Genomic DNA, 27,395 nt, shown 5'->3' on the forward strand with positions numbered 1-27,395 from the left:
GAGGTTTGGGGACGTATCTTTATGGACTTCTAGATTTCAGTCCCTCCACAGACTTCTGTCTCGGAACTTTTCGCCTTTTGGAGTCTTTTCTACCCTCATAGAATTTCTATCAAATCATTTTGGTGAAATGTATGGATAGCTTTTCCCAAATACGTTTGTTGGTAGCTCTGGTTGGCCCACAATGAGCTGATTTTCAAAGACTTGCAACACTCCCCGTTGCTTGTAGTAGCTAAAGCCAAATCCTTCCTCTTGGAAGCTTCCCAGCAGCAGTATTATAAAGAAGACTCTTTACTCCTGCCTGAGGAAAAGAGGTGGCTTGGCCCCCTTGAGCCATATCCTTGAAAGTATCTCCTTACCCCTCGAATAGAAAATCCAGATTGGTGTAAAAGAGATCCTGATGACACATTCCAAAATTGGTGGCAGATTCAAAATTTAACCACAATATTCTTCGATGGGGCTTCCAAAGGAAACCCCAGTGTTGCTGGTGCAGATCAGGTCATTTACTCCCCGGATGGGCCTTCAAGAGATTGCTTCTGCTGGGGTTTAGGCTAGAAAACCAACAATCAAGCTGAGATCCTCAATCTTCTAAAAGCATGCCTCATAGCAAGAAACAAAGGTGTCAAAGACCTCCAAGTCTTCGGAGATTCAGAGATATTAATAAAAAAATTAAACTCGGAGGAACTATTCAGCAATGCTGGTCTCACCAAAATTTTGGGCAGATTGAGGAGAGTCGTTCTAGACTTTGCTTCCTTCAAGTTTAATCATATACTTAGAAATTCAAACAGTGAAGCAGATCAGATGGCAAACAAAGGTTGTTCTCTCATAAAAGGGCAGTTAATCCTAAATGATGAAAGTACCTTTCAAATTCCTTGAAAATGTTGTAGTTCAAAAGCAGTATTTGATGGAAAATTGCATTGTAATTTGGGTTGCCTTGGAAAAGATCCATTCTCTCTTCTACAATTAAATAAAATACATACTCGTTTCAGTTTAAAAAAATGTTATTTGAATGCGAAAATATTTTTGATCTTGAGAGTTGTGCATGTGTGAAGGTCATCCATTCTATTTATAGTTCATTGTGTAGGTGTAATTTGGATGATTTAATATTTTTTGTAATGTTTAGATTATTGCAATTTATTTGTGTCATTGGTGCAAAATCATTTCACAAATATGTGGGAAATCATTTGATGGATTTATAGTGAGGAGTCATAACTAGAAATTGCAAATGAATTAATTACTAGTGGATTGTTTATCATTTGGTTTATTTTGTCCAAGTCTCTATTGTAGAAATAATCCATGTGAAGGGTGATTTTCATTAAAGGAAGACAATGGTGCACACAAATGATAGGTTCATGTAAGCTTGTATTCTTTGGAATTCAATTATTCCTATTGAAGAAGCATATACTCTTGCAAATGCATAGCTTAAAATTGAAAAATTGGAGGATCTATTTATTGTTGCATATAAATTTAGAGTTTGTGTTCTAACTTTAATGTGCAAGTGATGGTGTTTATGCTCCTATAGCCAATGATATCAAAACTTTACAACAAAAAAAGTATATAGATGCAAGTGATATAAATGTTCACAAATATTCTCTTTTTAGAGGCATTGGTTCTCTAGTTAACACGTTTTTCACTAAAATTCTAATTAACAAAGTATCTAGACACATTCTTTTAGATAACATGATCACTAAATAAATCATTGATAAATCATTGAAAAATTAATGTTTTGCTTTTAATTTTTGATCAACAAAGTTTCTAAACTCCAATTCCTTTAAATTGCATGGTTACTAAGTAAGTCTTTAAAGACCTAAGGGCATAATTTGAAGCCTTGCATATTTCGAAATAAAAAACTAAAGTGTGACACAAATAGCATTCAAATTATCTTTTTCATTTTACTTTATTTCTTTGATTTGAACTTTCTTTTCCACACCCTTTTTCCCTAATTCTATAAAACCATCTGCTCAAAAGTCTTAATTGTTGTATTTTAAAAAAATACAATTCACAATTTTAAAATAATTTAGGGCTTTATCCAAATTCTTAAAATTGCACGTGGAATATCATAAACTTTGTTGATATTCTAGAACCAAATTCCAAGAAAATCAATTTGGACACTCCGAATCTATCTAGGTAAAATTACAATTTGAATATAAAAACCTACGTTGATATGTTACACTCTGAATTAGAATTTCATAGAAATGAAACGCATGATAACACTGAAGCAATTAGACAAAGCAATGATTTAAGAGTGAAGGTAGCATTCACTGAACAAGGTATCAATATTCTTATTATTCGAAAAACAAAATTACTTTTATCTTTGTTAAAAATAAAATACAAGGTAGTTAAGAAATAATATTTCATTTTCTTTAAAAATAAAATACAAGATAATTAAGAAAAATAAACTAAAAATAAATTAACTCATAAAGAAAAGAAAAATGATTAGATTTCTTATTATAACTATCATAGATCCATTTTAAATATGGATTTAATATGAATGGAGAAGGATCAAATAAAAAATTTCACGTGCAAACTTCTTTAAAGTGCAAAATACAATGTGTAAATTTTCATTGTTTTAATTGTATTTTTTAATGAAGTATATAGGACTAAACAAATGTCAACCATTTTTGTCATGATAAATACATATTTTTTTCAAAATGATATATAATATATACATAGCTGACATAAAAATATTTTACATAACATGTACATGACATTTTACGAGGGAAAATTAAAATGCTTTTTTTATTCTTAATATATTTTTAAGTATATGTCAATATTAATTGGCATTAAAATATATTATTGATAACCGACATTAAATATTTTATTATATACAACATTAAAATATTTTATTTTAACAAAATTTTTTATAGATATATACGAAGTTGACATCGATATAAATTAGTTAACATTGATTTTCAAATAATTTTATTTAAATTATTTTTTGAAATATTTTTAAAAAGTATAAAATTTAAACATGTTACTCACACTTTGTATTTTTTGTTTAACTTTTAATTAATTTACAACATATTTATATTTTTTTAATTATAACTTATATTAATTTTCTATTTAAAACAGAATTTTTTTTTTTTTAAATACATATCAACTTTACTAAACAACGGGCAGACACATTTACATATCCCTAACCTGATAAAAACTCAATTAATTCCAATTACAAAGAAACTGTTAAGTTACCATATCATGATAAAACCTCACTTAATTCACAGTTACAAACAAACTCTCATTTAACCACCAGCTTCCAAGAAATACCAGAACGATTTTAGTGCTCGATAGTAGAGACTGCCTAGGATACGCCAAAAAAATATCGAATCAACCTAGAAAGCGACTTGAAGTAATTTATGATTACAGAGTAACGGGTCATGCGAATTGGCAACATATACCGTCGTCGTTTAATTAAAGCTGCAACATATACCGTCGTCGTTTAATTAAAGCTCGATAGTATGGTTATTTATTTGTTGTAATGGGAATCTCCTGTGTCATAACGAAATGACTGTGGATAATATTCCACACTATCAATTTCAGTCTATCATACACTATTTAATTTGACTTATTTTTATTATAATATTATTTTTAATTTATTATTATTATCATCATATTGTTATCCCCAAAATCAATATGGAAAAAGTGGTGTGTAATCATTCAGTAGAGACTTGCATTTATGAGTTTCTTGTTAATATCAGTAATCAATAAATCCCACGTTATCGAACTATAAATGAATGGCGGTTGTATATGTTTATTGTTCGATTTTGCTAAAACCGAAATTAAACGATGGGCATAGTATATGTTTATTGTTCGATTTTGCTAAAACCGAAATTAAACGATGGGCATATACAGTCGCAGTTCATTTATAAGCCGATAGCATGGAAAATATTGCTCGCCGTTAATATCGTCGGGTGTAAAGCACTTCGTGTAATAGTATTGCACACCTTGCTTTATTTTTAAGGAAACTTCATTGGAGTTGATTGTGACTTCACATTTGTATTATTAATTTTTGTGGTATATGAGAATGGTTTTGACTTTATTATATCCAAAAATGTTCCCATGTGCCCACTCTTACGTTGGTTGATTATATGTTTTGTTAACTCCCATTACATAATTAAAAACATAACAAAAGAGCACCCTATAAAAGTTCGACTAAATGGCACTTGATTAGGGAGTTTCTCTCATGTGTTACATCCTCGGCCTGAAATAAGTATCTGTTTATGCTGACTGACATGCTATCTCAAGTTATTTCTGATGCGACGATGTACACGTCAGTTTGCAGCTGGGTGTTTATTTCTTGCCGACATTCGCTGACACGAGTCACTTCAATCTTCAAGGGAAATATTATGTTATCAAAAGAATGTATCATCTGATATCGAAATAATTGATATTATCGTTCACTTTTCTCGATTCCATGTGCAACACTCAATCTGCAACTTTATTGATGCGATATGGATATAATTGATACTATTCTCTTTGTGAAATAATTGAGCTCAACTTTTCTCGATTCCGTGTCACAGTCAATCTACACTTACTTATAATCTCTCTTTTAGATTCGTTGAACACACCGCGCATTGTGATCTTTATAAGAACTCGCTTTTGCAAATCTCCATAAGTACTGGGTTAGCGCGGTTCGACATTCCATTCTAAGTGTGGGATCCTTGTATTTCTTTCCCATATCTGCTAATTGTACATGACCTCTATTCTTCTTTTGTTGATGACCACTGACACACATTTTCGAATAACTGAATTGAGTTTCGGTCATTTTCTGCTCCCAAGTTCTTAAAAACTCCGACCTGGATCAGTGCTCTGCCAAAGAAAGAAGAAGAAAAATGATCACGATCATGTATATTTAGCAGATAAGTACTTCTCTGCATATAGAAAAAGAAAAATGATGTTGACCATGTATAGCAGCAGATATGTGGAAATAAATACAAGAACTCAACAATCGGAAAGGGATGCTGAATCCCTTGCACTCACTGTTTCTGAGAAATAACTAGTAATAGGCTTGAGAAATAATTAGTAATAGGCTATGTTGCATGAGTTTCTAGAATATGAGAATTTTGGGAACTTGGGTAAGGGTGACGGGAATAGCTAGAGGTTTCCCCAGAATTTATATGAAATTAATATATTATATAATAAAAAATTAAAAATATATTTCTAATTATATAATTTATAATAATCAAAATTAGTATTAAATCAAAATATTCAACCTATCTCCTTATGCAAACATATACAAAATCATATCTATGAACAAACATATACAAAATCATATCTATGAACATTTCTATAGGCATCAAGCCCATCTTATCCAAGCAAATATCCAAGGAGCAATTTGCATTCCTCGACATATCCATGAAGCCGTTTGTACTGCACAAGAAGGGCTATATTCCATAAAGCTCAAGAACATTAAGAGCATCATACTCAAGATGACCTTTCAAAAGCATTTGACAAAGCATGTTGGACATACCTACAACTTATACTTACCCATATTGGCTTTCCACATTCTTTCATAAAATGGATTATGTGTTGTTTCACATCTGCATCATATAGCATACTCATCAATGGGGTTGCATCCAATTTTTCCCATGCTGGGCGAGGCCTTAAACAGGGGTGTCCTTTATCACCCCTCTTATTCCTCCTCATCATGGAAGGATTAAGTCGGCTCATATCCAATGCCCGATAATCCAGGTCTTTAAGTGGGGTCAAGATGACATATGTATCCTATCTAATGCATCTTTTATTTGTTGATGATGTACAAATACTTTTAGATGGATCTATTCGGGACACCACTTGTTTCAAGCATATTTTTTCCATGTTTTTTAAAGCTACAAGAATGATGCCCAATTACAAAAAATCAACCATTATGCATGTGTGTTGTTTACTAAATGAACAAAGACATGCACTACATCAATTTCAATTCACAAGACTAGGCATGGAGTCTGGAATCAAGTATCTTGGATTCAAACTCAAACCAAATGATTACCGCATAGCACACTGGACTTGGCTTATTGCAAAAATTGAAGGAAGCATCAACATTTGGCAATAGAGATAGCTATCTAGAGCAAGAAAATTAATCCTAATTAAATCATTGCTAGAGGCTATACCAGTATACTCGATGGCTCTGGCCTGTATACCAGAAGGCAACACCAACAGAATTCAACAAATTTGTTGTATATTCTTATGGAGAGGGAAAAATGTTGGAAGGACCTTTGCCTGGGTGAAATGGAAGAGAATTGAAAAGCCTAAAAAATGGGGAGGATGGGGCATAAAGGATTTGAATATATCTGCATCCGCTCTTACAGTGAAATTAGGCTGGTAGATAATAACATGAGATAGTTTATGGAAAGAGGTGGTTTATTGCAAATATGTATACCCTCTTACAGTTATGGAATGGGTTCGAAGGTCGAACAAGGGTAATACTGGTTCCTCCATCATATGGAAAGCTATTACTCACTCCATTTCAGTCATAAAAAGAGAAATGGCATGGCGGATTAGAACAGGTGAGCTTGTTCGCATTGGAATTGATGCATGGTCGGGCTGTGGAAATGTTCATATTCTACCACTCGAGCTCAGACAATATCTTGAATTGGTCGACATCACTCAACTCTCCCAAAGAGGAGATGGGAGAAACACTTCATGGCTCTCACAAGCTTGGTTATCAACATAGAACCTCATGTTACCAGATATTTGGAGTATTGACTGGAATAGGTTTATTGGGGCACTTGATGAGTCACATGTCAGAATAACTGACCGAGAGGATGAAATCATCTAGGCTGCATCCCCTCGCGATTGTTATACACCTTGGGATGGATATACTTTCCTTATATCGGAACAGGAACCGGTGGAGGTTGTTTGGTGGTGGTGACCCCTCTGGAAACTTAAGGCACCACACAAATCCCGGTTGTTCATGTGGTGCATATTATCAAACAAAGTGCCTACATATGACAATCTATATCGTCGGGCTATACATGGACCATCATGATGTTTTATTTCTAAGGAACAGGTTAAAGATATAGAACATCTCTTCCTTCATTTCCCAGCAACAAAGTAGGTGTGGAATCAGATATATATCTCCCTTGATATCAATATCAGATGGAATGGGGCACAACTCATAACTGCTTGGAAAACATGGTTGACCTCAGCAACATCACAAAAAAAAATGAAATCTCCCCCTAGTTGTCTGCGGGGGTATATGGTTGGCCAGGAATTAGATCATATTCCAGGACTCTCTCATACAGTGGACATCAATTTGCAATAACATTGTTGCATTATATCACTTAGTACCTAAGGATCTAGCATCAAAACCCACCCATACTATTACCCTTGAAGTTATTGATAGAACTTTCCCATGGGCTTATTTTGATGGATTAGCCTAAGACACTAGTTGTGGGGGAGGAGCATTACTATACAAATCGGAAAGACACTTTTACAAGCTCAAAATGGGATTAGGGCGGAACACCAACAATTATTCAGAACTAAACAACCTCAGACACTTACTCATTTTTGCACTTGAGAAAAACTGCAACAGGATACAGATCTTTGGGCACTCAAATATAGTCATCAATTGGTTCAACTCTGCATCTCATTGTCACGTGCACACACTCAGGGGTTTACTGGATGAGGTCATTACACTAAAATCACATTTTGATTTTATTGTCTGCTCGCACATATACAGGGAAAGGAATAAGATTTATAACATCCTTTCCAAGGAAATCGCGCAGCAACCCAGGGGGCAGTGGATAATTCAAGAACACAGAGAACAAGAAATATATCAGTTCTTCCATAGGCCATTCATCGAGCACGCAAGGGGGAGATGTACCGAATGATCTTCCATGATCATTTGAATGATTTTATGACTATTATGATGTTTATATTATATGAATTTTTATGTAAATATCTTTTGTCCTTTTTAAAATTTTGATGACACTGGATAGATGGCTTGGTCCGTCTCCGATACTAGCATAATCATTATGTAGATGATACAACACGTAATTTTCTTTCTTCATAATGGAAATTACAATTTTTTTCTTGGGAAAAAGAATTACAGAACTCTCAATATGCAACATATTGTAATTTAATTATTATTTCCTTACTAAAGGAAAAGGGTTGCCAACATTCATGCTTCGATGTCTTTATTTAGGAAACAAACTCATAATTTAATTGAAATTTAATTCAGTCTTACACTCTCTTATCTCAATGTACCTTTTATTTGGTAGCCTACCAATCACTGTCGTGGACATATTTTTTTTTACGTCATACTATGCGGCTTCACCTATGTTTCTTTTTCCTTTGTGAGTTTTATCTATCTATCTATCTATCTATCTATATATATATATATATATATATATATATATATAGATATTATCTTGACAGAATATATCTGTTGTTTTGGATAAGAACGACTATCAACTTTATGTGTATAGAAACTCAATTTCTATTCTGTCTTTCCTTACCTTCTAATTTCAACTATTTTTATGGTTCATTATATAAGTTTGTCATGTTGAGATGTATGTCATTAAAGAAAAAGACTTCTCTCATTCCGCTCGTCTACCAACTACAAATCTAAAAAGTCTTGTACTAATTGGAATTTCTAGGATTAACAAGGACTAAGAACAAACTCATGCGTAGCCTTGAGATAGTAGTTGTAATATTCTTCACTAGCGAATTTTGTATTCCCATACCTAGGTGAATAATTCCTTAAGAAAATTGAATTCATTTATTCCATTTTTTATCACATGTGCAAAATGAATGAGAATAATAATCTAATTGAGCATGTACAATGCAGTTTTCCTTAATTCTTATGTTACGTATACAATACTAAATTCATAATTTTGTCAAGGTGTCACTAGTGATATTTTATGAGAATTTATTCGAATTACTAGTACTAACATACGTGAAAACACATGTAAACAACAACTACATGACTTGTTATTTTCCAGGAAATCACAAAGAGAATTGCATGCATTTACGATTAACATATTAACATATTAAAAGAACCTTCGATACCAAACATGCTAGACTGAAATTAGATAGTAGTGTATACCGTATCTTCCCCTTCCGCTCTTATACAACTTTCATATCATTGACTATTAATCATTCATCATTAATAATGAAATATAAATAGATGTCCAATCACAATTACTGTTAGAAAACATTCAAGAACTGAGAACGTTCCCCCTGACCATGAACTGCTTTGATCAGTTCCCCCGTGCTAAGAATTTATTGCCTTCATGAATCAACTCCCTCTTTGATTCCTAGGTGGTTCTTATATAGATTTTCTTCCTAGCAGATTTTACCAGGATCCCACTTTAAGGTCTGCCAACCTTTTTGCCTAGGCCTTTTGTTTTAGTTTTTCTTTGAAAAATATACTTTTCATTTTCTTATTCTTTTCTTTAAAGCAAGATTTTTTCTCCCGCTATGCTTTATTCCACCCACTTAGTATTTATCTCCAACTAAGTGATTAACATAATATTTCTCTCCCATTATGTGAATCTTGTTAATTATTCTCACCTAGGTATTTTTAGAAGTCTTTTAGGGAAGGTACGCCATGTGGACTTGACCACCAATAGCTTCTTCCTAAGTTGAAAAGAAGTCTTCTAATTCTAGTTCTCTTCCCTAAATAATTTCTAACAATTTATTTATTACTTAATAATATAATTACATCATGACATAAGTCCATCATGGCTTCCCTCGCTATTAAATCAAATAATAGTTTAATGTCTGAAACTAGTAACTATATATAAAAAAAAATTCTTAGTGGTTTTACATCTTCCCCCCTTTTAATAAAACGCCTCCTCGGTGTTCCCTCATTTCTATCTTTTCTTAACACGGAAAGCATCATGTATCTCTTCTTTCATTCTGACAACTGTCTCTTTGGAACTTAAATGATTCCACTTTACTTTCTTTTTTAGCAATTGTTCAACTCTGAAGCATTTATACTTTTATATTCATCTCGTGCTCCTTCCCTGGCATGTTTTCATACATGCTAAACATGTGCTTATTATCATCCTGTATTCCACCTGCACCCAACCAAACTATCCATATGCATCCAAACACGATCAATAGCATCGATATAATATCAAAAAAATACCATTGATTCTTTTCTTTCTTTTATTCACAACTATATCCAGTGATATGGAATTATTTATTACGACATGCAACATTTGGAATTGCCACTTCTCCTCTCATATTGCTTACAAAAAGAAAATGATAATAATTATGGGACTACTTGCCTCATTGTATTTTATGTTTTTATGTTGACACCCTTATACGCATCTATCATGCATACTTAATGTAAGACATCATACTATCTCAACCACTTCCATGGTTGTTATATTTTTTTAGTTTCGTTTTAAAGTGGACCTAGTCAAGTTTAATGTGATCGTTTTGTTACTTATTTTTGTATTCTTTCAAAAACTGATGAAACTACGATGAACGAATACAGAATTCACCATACCAATGTATATCATTAATAAAAATTTTGATCCACTATAGTTTATATGATGAGTGTAATTTCCCAAATCTGCACTCTCCTTTTCTTTTTACATCTTATCCATTATTTTCTTTTACTCACTCCCTATAATTTCCTAGTTTCTTTTAATTTTTTATTTTACTTTAATTATGGTCATTTTAATCCAAAATATAATCGGGGAGCTTTTCACTTTTTCCTTTCTATATGCATCAACCTAAAATATGTTAGTAAACTTATTTCATCAATTCCAACATTTTCACTCCTATGTATATACTTTTATATTAAGACCATACACTACTAGCAAAAGTTAAGCTTAAGGATTTTCTGTGTTGGTTTGGTTGCACCATTTAGAAATTCTTGTCTTAAGGTTTTGCGACTCTGTTAGGCTACTCCAAGATTTCCTATCAACATTCCTAGTTTCTCTGGTGACATCACTACAATCCACCACTTTATCATCATTTTTGGTACAATACACATCTAATTTGTGAATACCAATAAAGAATTTCCTTTGCACTTGTTAGGGGCTATTGCTATTTTTCCTAATATTGATAGTGTAATTGTTCGTTGTTGATACCAAAAAAATATGAGAATATGAATCTCTACATGATGTTATAGTGCATACTTTTGAATTGATAGAATATTTTGCATGCCATTCACGAAAGTTTGACCAGTTTATTGGCACAATCTCTAGATTAAGTTCCTTTACTTGAATATAAGGAGAATATTGCAATTTTCTTGATTTCTCTAGAATGCTTATAAAAATATAGGGATATGAAATAGAATTCCAACTCTAATTATGCATTTCGTATATATGTATATATAGTTTGTTTACGGTATGAAGAACTATCCATTATAATATTGATAGAGATTCAATCATATTGAGATAATAATTCAATCATGTTGAGATAATAATATCCCTTGCATATAATACACACTTGGGAGTTGTGGCATGGCCCCAAGCCAAAACATTATGTTTGTGTGATTAGAGTTTATGGTGGTGTCTCCTTTCATGATGGGGTGAAAATTTCATTCTTTCAACCAAGTATTCCAAATTTATGGTGTTAATCTTCTCAATCATCAGGAAACATGTTTCCGCCAACAATTGTTAGGAGAATTTCCAAGAGACACAATGAACCCATATAAGTTTTCAACCCTTCCCTATATTATATCTTAGGTGACTGATAAGGAATCGCCACATGAGAACCATACAAGAAATTTGGGGGGGAATGGAAATAATATCATTTTTAAGTTAAGCACACATTTTATAACTGAGCTAAAAAAAACAATTAGGCTTGTTTGGCTAGAGGTATATTTATGCCTCACTTCATTCCAGTCTAATATTTGTTACTAACTACTCTTGTGACTATTCCCACATTTCCCCCTATCCCCACCAATCCATGGTTAACATAATTCTTTGTGTTGCACAAAATATTGTCACCATGACATCTGCAATCAGTGTGAGTCTATCACCACTCATACTTTCCTCCTATGCAAGTCTTAAACCTCAGCTCTTCATGTCAAGCCTTCAAAAATGAGAGAAAGTCCTTGAAAATCTCTAAAACTCGGGTTCCACACTTTCTCTTAGCATTACCTGCGGTCTCGCACCCCCTGGTCATATCCCCTGCAGACCTGCCCGCTCTGTTTCTGTGTAATGGGTGCGGACCACTGTAAAAGTCAAAAAGGCGTAACTACATTCTTAAAAACTCACTTTGGGTTATTTCTAGAAGCTTCTAGAGGGAATCTTGAGGTGGCAAGTTCGCTCCTTGGTGGTTCATGCATCTCATAACTAAAGGAGCTAACCCCTTGATGTGAGGAGCTTATCCCTTTGAAGGAGGACTTTATCCCTTCATAGGTGGACCTGTAACCTCCTTCCTTTGCACTATAAAATGAAGCATTGGGTTGGTTACTGAGGAGGTTGAAAGCTGAATATTTTTTAGGGTAAATGTTGTTGGAATTTAGATTTCCTAATTGAGCTTGAGAGGAGAGATTACATACCTTTTGATCTCTTTGGGAAGAGAGTGAAACTTGTCAAAGTAGACAAGATTCTTGCTGGACCCTGGGAGGAGCTTGTACAGCATCAAGGCACCAAGGTTGTAAAGTTGTTCTTTGTTTAAAGTTAATATAATCAGATTCATTTTTCTCAATAAATTGTCTTCTATGGTTTATTTCATGAATTCCTTGATCATCATGATAAATATGATTGATTATATTGGCTATGTGGGTGTTATTTGATGTGTTCTTGTTTGTGTTTTCAGGTTCTTAAAATGAAGTTCATTTGGATGGTCGAAGCGTGGCTGCCACAAACTAGCGTTGGACTTGAGGTAGGGTCTAAAACATCTCTTGCCTTTTATTTATAAATCTCAATATTTAGAGAAAGATAGAATTTGCTTGTTCTGCTTGTCGCTAGATATCATTGGATACTAGGGAGATCGGTCTTGTCCACAAGAATGATTTATCCCCAGTGTAGTCGCCATTTTGTCATCTGGATAAATCTTTCTTGTGGACAAGACCGATCTTCCTAGTATCAACTGATATCTAGCGACAAGCAGAACAAGAAAATTCTATCTTTCTCTAAATATTGTGATTTATAAATAAAATCCAACGCTAGTTTGTGGCAGCCATGCTTCGACCGTCCAAATGAGATTCCTCTTAAGAACCTGCAAACACAAACAAGCACACATCAAATAACACCTACATAGCCAATATAATCAATCATATTTATCATGATGATCAAGGAATTCATGAAATAAACCATATAAGACAATTTATTGAGAAAAATGAATCCGATTGCATTAACTTTAAACAAAGAAGAACTTTACAAACTTGGTGCCTTGATGTTGTACATGCTCCTCCCAGGGTCTAGCAAGAATCTCCTCTACTTTGACAAGTTTCACTCCCTTCCCAAAAAGATCAAAAGCTATGTAATCTCTCCTCTCAAGCTCAATTAGGAAGTCTAAATTCCAACAGCATTTACCCTAAAAAATATTCAACTTTCAACCTCCTCAGTAACCAGCCCAATGCTTCATTTTATAATGCAAAGGAAGGAGGTTACAGGTCCACCTATGAAGGGATAGAGTCCTCCTTCAAAGGGATAAGCTCCTCACATCAAGGGGTTAGCTCCTTTAGTTATGGGATGCATGAACCACCAAGGAGCGAACTTGCCACCTCAAGATTCCATCTAGAAGCTTCCAGAGATAACCCAAAGTGAGTTTTTAAGAATGTACTTGTGCCTTTTTTACTTTTACATGGGTCCGCACCCATTACACAGAAAAAGAGTGGGCAGGTTCGCAGGGGACATGACCAGGGGGTGTGGGACCGTAGGTAATGCTAAGAGAAAGTGCGGAACCAGAGTTTTAGAGATTTTTAAGGACTTTCTCTCATTTTTCAAGGCTTGACATGAAGAGCTGAGGTTTAAGACTTGCATAGGAGGAAAGTATGAGTGGTGATAGACTCACACTAATTGCAGAATGTCATGGTGACAATATTTTGTGCAACAGATTGCCCCCTAAAGTGCGAAGTCTGTAATAGATAGTATTTGTCATCTAAGAAGAGTGAAGTACTTTATCATTTCGAGGATCATCTTGTGGAGAGCCTGGTTGGAACCTGTAAAAACATTCAATACAAAATATATATATATATATATATATATATATATATATATATATATATCTATATATATATATATATATATATATATATATATATACATATATACATATATATATATATATATATATATATATGTGATCATATCATCGCTGAGGTAGGCATTCCCATACTCAGATCAAAACTAACTAGAAAACTAACTAAACTGCTCTGATATAGGAATGATGTTGTAATACATCACAAGTATAGACATATGTAGACACAGTATGAATGCAGCCATATATTTATGAATAGTCCACTGTGTAATGAATAATAAAATTCCTCGCAGCCTAGATGGTGGAAACTACATCCAGGGTCTTGATTTCTACTTACCGAACTAGTACGATTCTATCCATGTGAATGAATGTGTCGAAGTCGAACATGGTAGAAACCACTTGATCACTAGTCAATGATGTAAACTGTTAACAAGTGTGAGAGAAACCACCAATAATGTCAATGGCTCTCAAAGTACTCAGTACAATCCATGAAATGTGAATAGATGTGTTGATGTCAAACATGTCACGGAATCCTTTGATTGAAGGTCAATGATGCAACCTGTCGTCCAAGGCGAGAAACCTGCCATTGAGGCATGCAGATCCCAAGGTACTGACAATTTCTAGATCATCTTCCTAGATAATGAGCTGAAGTCAATAGAAAGCGATCCGTCGTAGGCAAGCCCACAACACAAAATCATATATCAAGTTTCAAGAAATATGTTTGCAAGGACTGACTCAGGGATGGTCAAGATGGATGAAAGATATTTTGCAGATGAATGGTTTATTTGCACTGACCTCTTGAACACATAACGACACTGCAGATGGTTTGGTGACAATTGACCCAAAGCTACCCTTTCTTCTTCCCTTTCTTCTTCTTCTTAGCCACCTGGTTACTAGCATCAAGGCTTTTGCCAAGCGAAGAGGAAGAAATGGAGGAAGAAATATTAGGTGAAGAAGAAGCAAGATAAGAAAGAAGTCAACCAAACAACCATGGCTGTAAGTGTTAGTTGTGTTGAGGAAACCTCCAACATGCATCGTAAACCCAAATACCCTTGTAGGCTTTGTAAGGGTGACCACTTCCTTATCAATTGTCCTGGTATTCCAAAGGTCTTGGAAGTATGGTCAAAAAAATCTCATCAACTTTCTATTGACCCATCAACCAGTGACAGTCAGGTTCCTGGGAAAAAGGGTAAAGTTAGGTTTCCTTGCAAGCTATGTAAATGGAGTCCTCAAACTCACATTTTCCCTCACATGGATGAAGCCTCAAAATTGTTGGAAAACCTTACTGTTCCACAACAAGAATTTCCAACTAGTTACTGTAAACTTTCTCCCAACCTACCGTCAACTGACGAAGTGATTGATCTAATTTCAAGTACAGTCGATCCCACTCTTCCATTGGAGAGTGAAACTCATATCACTCAGGTTGATGATCCATTAGTTGATCAAGTGGTCGATTCAATTTCACATTCGGTCGATCCCACTCCCCCTTTAGAGAGTGAACTTCATACTGCTTAGGTTCTTCTTGCTACATCAAATTCTTCTACGCCAGGGGGCATTTCACCTGTTTCTACAGAACCCCCTCCAAGTACTGAGGTCTTTTCCTTTGATTGGAATAGACTGACAGAACCCTGTCTTCCTTCCTCCATCCCTTTCCAAATCATTGTCAAGGCTGGTGGTAGGGACATACACCGCACACAAGTAGATGAAGGTGCTTCTGTTAGTATTTTATCCTCAACTGCTTCGAAAGCTTTGGGTTCCCCTCAGCTTGTGCCTATTACACAGAATCTGAAAGCTTTTAACATAACCATTAGTGAACCTTTAGGGATCCTTCCTAAGTTTTCTATTACCTTGGAAGGTAAAACTGTCTGTATTGATCTTATGGTAGTTCAAGGTCCCTTGGATTTCAATTTACTCCTTGGACGAGACTATGTTTATGCAATGAAAGTTGTCGTATCGACACTCTTTCGCGTGATTTCTTTCCCTCACAATGGAAATATTGTGACTGTAGACCAGCTTTCGTTCCCTAGTCTTGTTTTCACTACCAATAATATGACATCCCGAAATGTTCTTGATTCTAAAGTGGTATCTACCCCGCCACGGGTTAATTATGTGGCAACTGGTCCCATGTTTTCAGTTACCAATGTAAGTGAGCCTCTCACTATTTGCTCATCTTCCTTTGATTTAGATCCAGTAATTGACATGGAAAACTCTATGGGATTACTTGAAAGCGATGTTCTTATCCCTTTTGATTCCCTTGACATGTGTTCCTTCCAAAGAACTATTCTTCCTTCTGATGAAGACCTCTTGAAAGCCATGATCAAGGTGTGTCCATTGACATGTATTTCTTCTAGTTGGGAAGCCATAAACAATGGTTCGAGGAAAGTTCCTGTTACTGAGTCAACCTCGTTAAAAAATGAATCAGGTATGAGGACAGTTCTTTTCCTGTGTCAACCTCGTTAAAAATGAAATCAGTTGGTCGAGGAAAGTTCCTTTTACTGTGTCGACCTCGTTAAAAAATGAATTAGTGAATATGAGGATAGTTCTTTTCCTATGTCAACCTCGTTAAAAAATGAATCAGTTGGTCAGAGGATAGTTCCTGTTATTGAGTCAACCTCGCTAAAAAATGAATCAGGTATGAGGACAGTTCTTTTCCTATGTCAACCTTGTTAAAAAATGAATCAGTTGGTCAGAGGATAGTTCCTATTACTGAGTCAACCTCGTTAAAAAATGAATCAGGTATGAGGATAGTTCTTTTCCTGTGTCAACCTCGTTAAATAATGAATCAGTTGGTCAAGGAAAGTTCCTTTTACTATGTGGACCTCATTAAAAAAAGAATCAGTAAGTATGAGGACAGTTCTTTTCCTGTGTCAACCTCGTTAAAAAATGAATCAGTTGGTCAGAGGATAGTTCCTGTTACTGAGTCAACCTCGTTAAAAAATGAATCAGGTAAGTAGGTTATATAGGTAGATTGTATAGAGTAGACTTGAGCATAGTTCCTTGTCTTATGTCAAGCTCATTAAAAAATGAATCAAGGATTTTTTAGCATAGTTCCTTGTCTTGTGACAAGCTCATTAAAAAATGAATCAAGGATTTTAGAGCATAGTTCCTTTTCTTGTGTGAAGCTCGTTAAAAAAATGAATCGAGGTTTTTTAGCATAGTCCCTTGTCTTGTGCTAAGCTTGTTAAAAAATGAATCAAGGATTTTAGAGCATAGTTCCTTGTCTTGTGTCAAGCTCGTTAAAAAAATGAATCAAGGTTTTTTGAGCATAGTTCCTTGTCCTATGTCAAGCTCGTTAAAAAAATGAATCAAGGATTTTTGAGCATAGTTCCTTGTCTTGTGTCAAGCTCATTAAAACATGAATCAAGGATTCTTGAGCATAGTTCCTTGTCTTGTGTCAAGCTCGTTAAAAATGAATCAAGGATTTTAGAGCATACTTCCTTGTCTTGTGTCAAGCTCGTTAAAAAAATGAATCAAGGTTTTTAGAGCATAGTTCCTTGTTAGGTAGATTCTAGAGAGTAGACTTGAGCATGGTTCCTTGTCTTGTGTCAAGCTCATTAAAAAAATGAATCAAAGATTTTATGAGCATAGTTCTTTGTCTTGTGTCAAGCTCGTTAAAAAAAGAAACAAGGAGTCATGAGCATAGTTCCTTATATTGTGTCAAGCTCGTTTAAAAAATGAAACAAGGATACTTCTTTTCCTGTGTCAACCTCACTAAAAAATGAAACAACTCCCTCAAGTCTTTCCAAGATCTTGAAAGTAAACCTTCATTTCATCCACCTGGTTGAATGCAATGAAGCTTGGGGGGCATGTACCTTGTTTTGCATCGTTATGTTGGGGGCATGCGAACTTATAACAAGCATAGTCTTTTGTTTCAAGCTTGCATAAACATGAAACCAAATCCAAGAAAAGTTCTCTACGGTTCAAGCTTGTGTAAAAATGAACCCATACCCGTTTTACATCTTGTGATCGCCTTTTTTATCCGCTAAATTTTGTTAGATGAGCCTTGGTTGTTTTCATTCCATTGCCACCATCTCTTTGGCTGATCATATGCTTTCACTTAGTTGTTTACCCTTCCTGAGGGACTGCATCTATGAGTGGTTTTATTAGCCATCCTCTTAACCGTTACATGTTTTGAGTAGTTCCTCCATTACCAGAACCAGCTACTACCCTTTATACCACTCGTTCCTCTAGGACGAGTCCTCTTTAAGCTCATTTCTGACTCGTAAAATATGAAAAGATTGTCGAGTTGTTCTTTTTAAGCTCGTTAAAACGGAATTAAAAGGACGGTCCACTTATAGCTCTTTTCTGACCACATAAACATGAAAATATTGACGGACTTTTGTCGTTTCAAGTTTGATATTGGTTATAAAATGACGTGTCGTTGGTCTCTTTTTTACTTTTTCGGATTAGAGACACTAATTATGAAAAGTACTTGTTATAGACATTTTTGGGCACTACAACCCCAATAATAAATGTCCATAAACCAAGGGCTCTTAAGTCCCTAAAAGTGTTGTTCCAACCTCTAAAAGAACAAGGTCAACTCATTACATCTTCTCCCAGAAGTTCTCCATGAAAAACTGCTCAGAACTGGTCAAAACTAGACCATCTCACTTGCTCCATGGTCAAAGTCCGTTGCATCCCACCTAAATACACACAGTAGGTGTGATGCATCTTGAAAATCCCTTCTATGGGGTGCGATGGGCGAGAGTGGACAAATGGCAGGGTCAATCTGCGAGGTGGAGGAGCAAGGAATCTTCTAGAAACTTCTCCTGTGACACTTGCCTCTCTGCATTCGCCCAAGGATGAGTAAGAGATCATCAATCTCCAAGTGGAATCAAGAACTATCAGAGAGAGGACACTAATAAACTCTCAAAAGCTGACTCACCCCCTTGCGAACATCTATATATGGATCCCTCATCCCAGAGATCCAGAGGCTGGAATTTTGTATCTTGTAAGGAAGTGCTGCTGGTTTCTTGGTGCAATATCATAGTGTTGGGTGATCTAAGCTTTTCATGAGGTGAAGAAGGGCTTTCTTGCTGAGAGGATGATGCTGGGTCAGAACAATTGGTTGTAATCCTCTTTGCTCTTTCTTGATTATCAATAAAGCTATTCAAGTTTTCCTCCACATTCTTGTATGATTGATGTTATGTGCATTTGTGTGGTCAATATATATCTGGTCCTATATTGTTTATGATAATAGATCTATGTTCTTGGATAGTGTTATGCTGCTTTGATTCTATAGGTGCTCTGTGAAGCTGGGTAGACAAGGAAGCGAGTAGCAAATATCTATCAGAAGGGAGAGGAATCGAGAAAGGAACCAAGCACAAGACAGAGGTTGGTCTCCTTATTCCTCTCTTATCTATTTCTCATAAAGGAAAACGAAAGTAGTTTTAGTTTGTTTGTTTCTAAGGTAGCTACCAGCCTTAGTAGGACTAACAGCTCTGCATAGACACTAGATTTCCTGATAACAAAATGGCGACTCCACTGGGGAGCGAATAGATTGTTTGTTTATCTTCATTTTTTTACTTTATAAACTTACTGACGGAGCCTGAAGTTAAGCCAGCTAGCCTTCGAACTGCATTTTCTATGCAAATGCAAAGTAGATCAATGTTGCTTTAGTCTATCTCCGAGTTTTGTTTATGAACTGAACAATTGATTTACAAGCTCTCTAATTGCCCTTGTGGTGGCTCTAGTAACCTCTTTAGATCTACCCCTGTGATTGATTTACTGATTACCACTTGCTCGGCCTAAATCCCTGAACTGAGCTGCAAATTGTGACCTAGAACCCAGTTAAAGTCTCGTCCCTGGTCCAGCGCACTGTCTCTTCTGTGAATTCTAGATGCATCGCACTTCCCGAGTGTAGTAGGTGTGCTGCATCTCCAGTTCCCTGTGTTATAGGTGCGCTGATCAGACAAGGTCTTTCCTACTCCTAGATTTGGTTTCTGTGTTAACTCTTTTCAGCTCTATTCAAGAGTTTTGCTGCCTGTAGTCAGTACATCTCTGTTGAAACCCCCTTCCTTGCCATTATTCCGCCTCTATTGTGCAAAGGACTGTACATGTTTTTATGTATTTTGAGCCATTTTCAGTTCTCTTTTACAAAGAAGTAGCATAATCGTACTGTCGTTTCTTGATTTGAAAGTGTCACAAGTGTCGTTTTCAATCATAGAAGAGAATCTGATTGTTCTTGATAGTCGATTACACTGTTACTCTTGTATTTGATTTGAATTAGTAGTTTTTCAAGTGTCGAAAGCAGGTTTTCATTTCCAAATCGCAAAGTGTCATCATTGTCCTCATTTTGTCTTGAAAAGAAACTTGTTAGTAATGTCGCTTTGAAAAATAATTCAGAATTGTGCTTAGCTTTCTTTTTATCATTCACACATTAAGAACGCTGAAAACAAATACATGCACGTGCATTTTCATTTAGACTGTTTGTTGGTTTGATTTAGGACAGTGCATATAGTGTGTGCTCTCTGCTCTATGTTGAAAGAACACCATCTCTCTTTCCTTAGTAGCTAGGATTTTCATTGCAAAAAGAAGATTAAACGACTGTTTATCTTAGATTGCATTTTAGGAATTGTACATCTACATCACGCGGTGAACCTGAAAGGCAAATGTCTTAAGCAAGATCAACTGTAAAATAAATTTAATGAATCTAAAAACGCTTTGGAACCTAACGCACAACATCTAGAAGTCTAGGCTAGAGACGTATTCCGGCGTCGTTAAGCCTGGTAACTGTTGTTCTCATTGTTGGTTGGGTGATTCCTCCACATTGAGACGATAAGTGCCAGTACGGACTTGTGCTCCCACGTACCGTCAAGTATATATTGGGAGACCACAATAGGCTTTATCCTTTATCCATAGGAAGCCGTGTCTGCCACCCTATCGATCGTAATGCACTAAACACAACATTCAGGAAGATTGATTTCCGTACCGTAAAAAGTATTCTGCAGTTTTGCGATTGGTTTGGTAATGTAGGAATTTACAGGGTAAGTTCCTCAGAAAGAACACCAAAAGGAAACCGCTCACAACCAGATCACAGATCAATACACCAGTATTTTTGACGTGGTTAAAACCCTCAAAGAGGGAAACAGTCCACGGCCTGAGCCAACGCGGCCACTTCATGCAATTTATTAATCAAAGAATGAAAATTTACATAAACTTCTCTCATGCACGGATTACCCTACAAATGACCCTCCATGCGGTTTAAATAGAATTCATGGACCAATCGGGTGTCAAGCCACGGATCAAGTGTCGGTAATACCGAGGAGAGAATGAACCGTCGGATCACTACATATCATGACCGTTGGATTGTAAGTTACAAAATGTACAACGGTAAAGAAACACACTTTACCTAACTCTATACCTAACTCTACACTAGACCAAATTGAACTTAACTATATCCTATGTGTCGGAATATCCTAACATCCCCCCTTAAGAACAACTTGGGATAGGATTGAAGGATTTACAAATATGACACAATAGGAGAAGGAAGGAGGCACTAGAGCCTATCCCCCCTTAGTGACAACTTCCTGAACTCCAACCATAAATCGAAGTTTAGTGAACTTCGCCTCTGTGAGAGCCTTTGTGAAGATGTCTGCAACTTGATCATCTATTGAACAATATTGCACTTCAAGAACATGGTCGTGAATGAGCTTTCTGATGAAGTGCATGTGCAGTTCAATGTGTTTGCTGCGCTGATGTTGGACTGGATCTTTGCATAGCTGAATGGCACTTTGATTATCACACCAAAGTGTAGTCGGATGTTGCTGCTCAAAGCCAAACTCTGACAGGATCTGACGAAGCCACAAGGCTTCCTTACTAGCTTATACGGCACCACGATACTCTGCTTCTGCTGATGAAAAAGAAATGGCACCCTGTTTCTTGCAAGCCCATGTAATAGGTCCTGAACCAAGAGTGAACACATAACCGGCAGTAGACTTCCGATCATCAGGGTCACCAGCCCAATCGGAATCAGTGAAACCAACCAATAGAGGAGATGCTTTGGCACTGTAATGAATGCCAAACTGAACTGTATCTCGAACATAACGAAGTATTCTTTTAGCTGCTTTCCAATGACTTTCACGGGGGTTTTGCATGAACCGAGCAACAAGGCCAACAACAAAGGAAAGGTCAGGACGAGTATGGGTTAAATACAAGAGTTTTCCTACAAGTTGACGGTATAATGTAGCATCAACTTCAGGAGAAGTACAAGTGACTGAAAGTTTGACTCCAGAATGAAAGGGAGAAGGGGTTGGCTTACAGTCTTCCATGTGAAAATGACGTAGAATATCACAAGCATATTTGGACTGGGAAAGGGAAATACCCTCCTTGGATTGCAAGACTTGAAGACTGAGAAAATGGTGTAAGTGTCCTAAGTCTGTCATTTCAAATTTCCTTTTGAGGCTAGACTTCACATGGTTTATAAGGTTGGGATCACTACTAGTAAGGATAAGATCATCAACATAAAGAACAAGGATGATAAGAGAGTTGCCCACTTTCTTGGTGTAGACAGTATTGTCAGAATGACACCTAGAAAAGCCAGATTCTAAAAGAAAGCTATCCATTTTGGCATACCAAGCCCGAGGAGCTTGCTTGAGACCGTAAAGGGATTTCTTAAGTCGACAAACAAGGCTGGAGTCTGTTTGTATGAAGCCAATGGGTTGTTCCATATAGATTTCTTCATGCAAGTCCCCATGCAAGAAGGCAGATTTAACATCCATCTGATGGACTTCCCATTTGAAAGAGGCAGCAAGGGAAAGAACAAGGTGGATAGAGTTCATTTTGGCAATAGGGGAGAAGGTTTCAGTGTAGTCAATGCCTTCAACCTGTGAAAAGCCCTTAGCAACAAGACGAGCTTTATGTTTATCAACTTTCCCATCTGGTCCATAATTGGTTCTGTAAACCCATTTGCATCTAACAAGTTTTCGTCCCTTTGGTAAAGGAACAAGATCCCATGTATCATTTGCCAATAATGAATGATATTCTTCATTCATAACTGCTTCCCAATCTGGATGGCCTGAAGCTTCTGCAAAGGTGTCAGGATCATAATTTACTGGAGCTTGAGCCAGTAAAGAAGAGGCTCTCTCGAACTGAGAACGTGTGTGTCGCTGATCTGTAGGATCACCGGCAAGATCACCTGCTGCATCTCAAGTAGCACGAACCCATTTTGGAAGCTCAAGAGCTGAAGGAGGATCCTGAGAAGGTGGGGGAGGATTGTCATACTCACTTTCATCATCTGAAGAAGAAATGTTTTCAAAAGTAGAAGAGATAGAGAGAGGTGGCACATCCACCGGACTAGGCTCGCAGGCCGATATATTTTCATCAAATTGTACATCTCTTCTAATGATAACATTTTTGGACTTAAATGGAATAAGTCTATAGCCTTTTACATCTTCAGAATATCCAACAAAAGTACATTTTTCACTCTTAGGTTCTAAAGCTTTATGCTTTTCATCTGGAATATGGGCCCATGCTTCACTTCCAAAAACATGAAAGTGACTTACATCTGGTTTGATTGAGCTCCATGCTTCTTCTGGAGTGAAATTATTTAAAGCCTTAGTAGGAGTGCGATTTATTATGTAATTTGCACAGTTAATTGCTTCTGCCCAAAAACTAAGACCAAGTCCTTTAGATTGCAGCATACAATTAGCCATTTCCTTTAAGGTGCGATTCTTCCTTTCAGCTACACCATTTTGATGTGGAGTATATGGAACAGTATGTTGCATTTGAATTCCATTCTCAGTGCAATAGTTGATGAATGTGTTTTTAACATATTCTCCGCCATTATCAGATCTTAACTTAAGAATTTGATGTCCAGATTGTTTTTCAACAAAGGCCTTTAAGGCCAAAAAGGTGTTAAATACTTCACTCTTGAGTTTTAAGAAGTATACCCAAGTGCGTCTGGAGAAATCATCAATGAAAGTTAAGAAATACTTGCAACCAGAGAATGACACAACTGGAAGTGGACCGCATAAATCACTATGCACAAGCTGTAAAGGGGCTGAGGCGTGCCAAGAGGCACGTTTTTCAAAACTGTCCCGATGATGTTTTCCGAGTACACATCCGGAACAAACACCATCTCTGCAAGATACCATAGGAAGACCTGTCACCATATTTTCTTTACATAGATGCTGAAGGGAGCGATAGTTTAAGTGACCAAATCGCTCATGCCAAAGTTTGCTCACTTCATCGTTATGAGCAACAAATACTGAGGGAAGATTTGATGACCCAAAGTTGTGAAACTTATACAACCTTGTAGAATCATCAGCAATGCCAGTAGCCAAAATCTGTTGAGGATCTTTTAAGTCCTTGATTACAACATCATGAGGTGAAAATTCAATGATTTTACCTTCACCTGAATGAGTTATCTGATAGACAAATAGAAGGTTGCAGGATAAGGTTGGAACACATAATACATCATTAAACTAACCATTGTCTAGATGAACAGTTCCAGTCCCTACAACATTAAGAGATCTATCATCACCAACATAGATATTTTTGGTGTTACAATAATTTAAAGAAGAAAACATGGCTTTGTTTTTGGCCATGTGATAAGAAGCTCCAGAATCAATGAGCCACTCATGAGAATGAGAAGAAGAAGATACATTTAATGCATAACCAGACCAAGATGATTGACAACCACATGCAGAAAGTGCCATTCCTGAAGATGAAGTTGAAGTTGAAGATTTCCCCAAATGGATGTTATGCTTCTTCATTGCTGCTTCCAAGGCTTCCATCTTCTTAAAGCATTTTGATTCTAAGTGCCCATCTCGATTACAAAAATTGCAATGTCTGTCAGTCTTCTTCCATTTGTTTTTATTGGTCTTATCATTTTGCTGAAATGATCTTTCATTTTGAGGCTGAGTTTGCTTAGGACCCTTGTTTGGTTTAGGACCATTCCTTTTAGGATATGACTTTTTAGGATTCTTTGAATTTGGTTGCTGCTGGGCAGCTAACGCTTTCTTGGAAGAGTTTCCAAGATTAAGAAGACCAAGGTGTAAGAGTTTTTCTTGTTCTCTTATTAAAGAATCACAAAAAGAGTCAAAGGAAGGGGGCTTGTATTCTTTTCCTTGAGAAATGAAGGCTTCTCTTGTAGAATGGAAGGTGGAAAAAAATACAGAGTAGGCTGGTCCCAACTTAGTAAGGATGGAATAAATAAGGTTACTATCTTCTTTCTTAACCTTAACACCTTCCAAAAGATATCTAAGGGTCTTGAACTTAGACAAGAAATCTTCAATGCAAGAAAAATTATTAGGGTCCAATGTAAGCAACTCATTTTCAAGTTGATGGGCTCTAATTTCATTTTTAATCCCAAAAACTTTATTGATTTGTTCCATTGCTTCATGAGGAGTTTCAAGTTCTGCAATATGGAATCTAAGATCTGGAGAAATAGACATCCCTATCAAACCACGTGCTTGATCTTGTCTATTTTCCCATTTAACAGCCTTGTCTTCATCTTTTGGTTTTTTTTCTTGGCCTGTGGCTATTCGGTAGAGACCTTTACTTCTAAGTAAATCCTCCATGTAGGACAACCATTGGAAGTAGTTGGTACTGTCAAGGGTAACTTGGTATTGACTTTCCATTTCAACAGAAACTGAAGCTGAATATGCTGAAAGTAAGTGTTCCAATGGATAGATCTCGAAAAATTAGGCTGGTTTAAAAAAAACGGCTCTGAAAAAGGCTTCCGGATGAAGAAGTTATGGCTTTTTGAAAAAAAAGTTGTTGAAGTTGCCGACGAAGTGCGGGAATGTGCGGAAATGAAAAATTCCGCCCCCACAAAATGGAGACTTGAACCCAAGACCTCTACTCTCTTAAAATAGCTTTGAACCAATTGATCCATACAAAAAATTTTAGAGAGAGAGAGAGAGAGGGGGGGGGGGTTTGGGTTGCGTGCTTGCTTTGAGAAAACTCTTTTTCCCTACAAAACAAAAAACACAAAACCCAACACGGACATGCAAAGAAAATGAACCTTATGGCTCGAAGTTAGCTTTACCCAAAAAACTAAATATTTTCAAAAATTGAACCTTGCGGCTCAAAGTTAGCTTTAGCCGAAAAACTAAATATTTTTCTCAATGTTTCTGATTTTCCGAGATCACACTAAGGTGAAGGGAAAAGAGCATACGCATGAGAAAAATCCTTCCTTTCTGTTTCTGATTTACCCAGATCGCACAGAGTCACAGGGCAAAGAGCATACGCAGAAATGAAAGGTATAGATCCGGTTAAAAAAAAGCTAAATAAACCGAAACCGAAATAAGCAGAGAGAAAATAAAAGTAAACTGCAAATAAACACTGTATACCTCCAAATCTTAAAAATGACGCAGCTAGGGCTACTGGAAACCTTTTCGCGTGAAACGAAAGGGGTTCCTCACTGGAACAGATGCTCCGAACACAACAGAGCAGTCCTCTCGGCCCGAAAGCAGTCAGAAACAGTAGATCTAGGAAACGGCAGTCGGATGCAGTTCTACCGGCTTCAGATTTGGATCACCAACGGACGCGACCCTCAAATAGCTCTGATACCATGTAGGAATTTACAGGGTAAGTTTTTCAGAAAGAGCACCAAAAGGAAACCACTCACAACCAGATCACAGATCAATACACCAGTGTTTTTGACGTGGTTAAAACCCTCAAAGAGGGAAACAGTCCACGGCCTGAGCCAACGCGGCCACTTCAGGCAATTTATTAATCAAAGAATGAAATTTTACATAAGCTTCTCTCATGCATGGATTACCCTACAAATGACCCTCCATGCGCTTTAAATAGAATTCATGGACCAATCGGGTGTCAAGCCACGGATCAAGTGTCAGTAATACCGAGGAGAGAATGAAGTCGGATCACTACATATCGTGATCGTCGGATTGTAAGTTACAAAATGTACAACGGTAAAGAAACACACTTTACCTAACTCTACACTAGACCAAGTTGAACTTAACTATATCCTATGTGTCGGAATATCCTAACAGGTAATACATCTGTCTAGATTTCCAGAGCAGTCCCTTTCATTCCTTTTTAGACTACTTAAAGGAAGAGGTCCATCTGAGCACTTGTCACTTCAGGCTCATTAAAAATCGAAGGCGACTAGAGTCATCTTTTGTTTTTTCTCGACTCTTAAAAATTGAAAAAACAAGTTGTGTCAAAGAGTCTAAAATTTATTTTAAATGGAATAAATATCACATTTCCTACGTTGGTCTTAGGTTGAGAAGAATGGAGCCCACCAACCAAGGAGTTCTCCTTGGGGGAAATCCTAGTCCCTTCTCCTCTTGGGGAGATGTTGGTGCACCCCATATGGC

Source organism: Pinus tabuliformis, chromosome 1_1 (genome assembly GCF_031772625.1).
Source record: "Pinus tabuliformis cultivar Carrire ecotype Pingquan chromosome 1_1, CPIR1, whole genome shotgun sequence".
NCBI lineage: Eukaryota > Viridiplantae > Streptophyta > Pinopsida > Pinales > Pinaceae > Pinus > Pinus tabuliformis.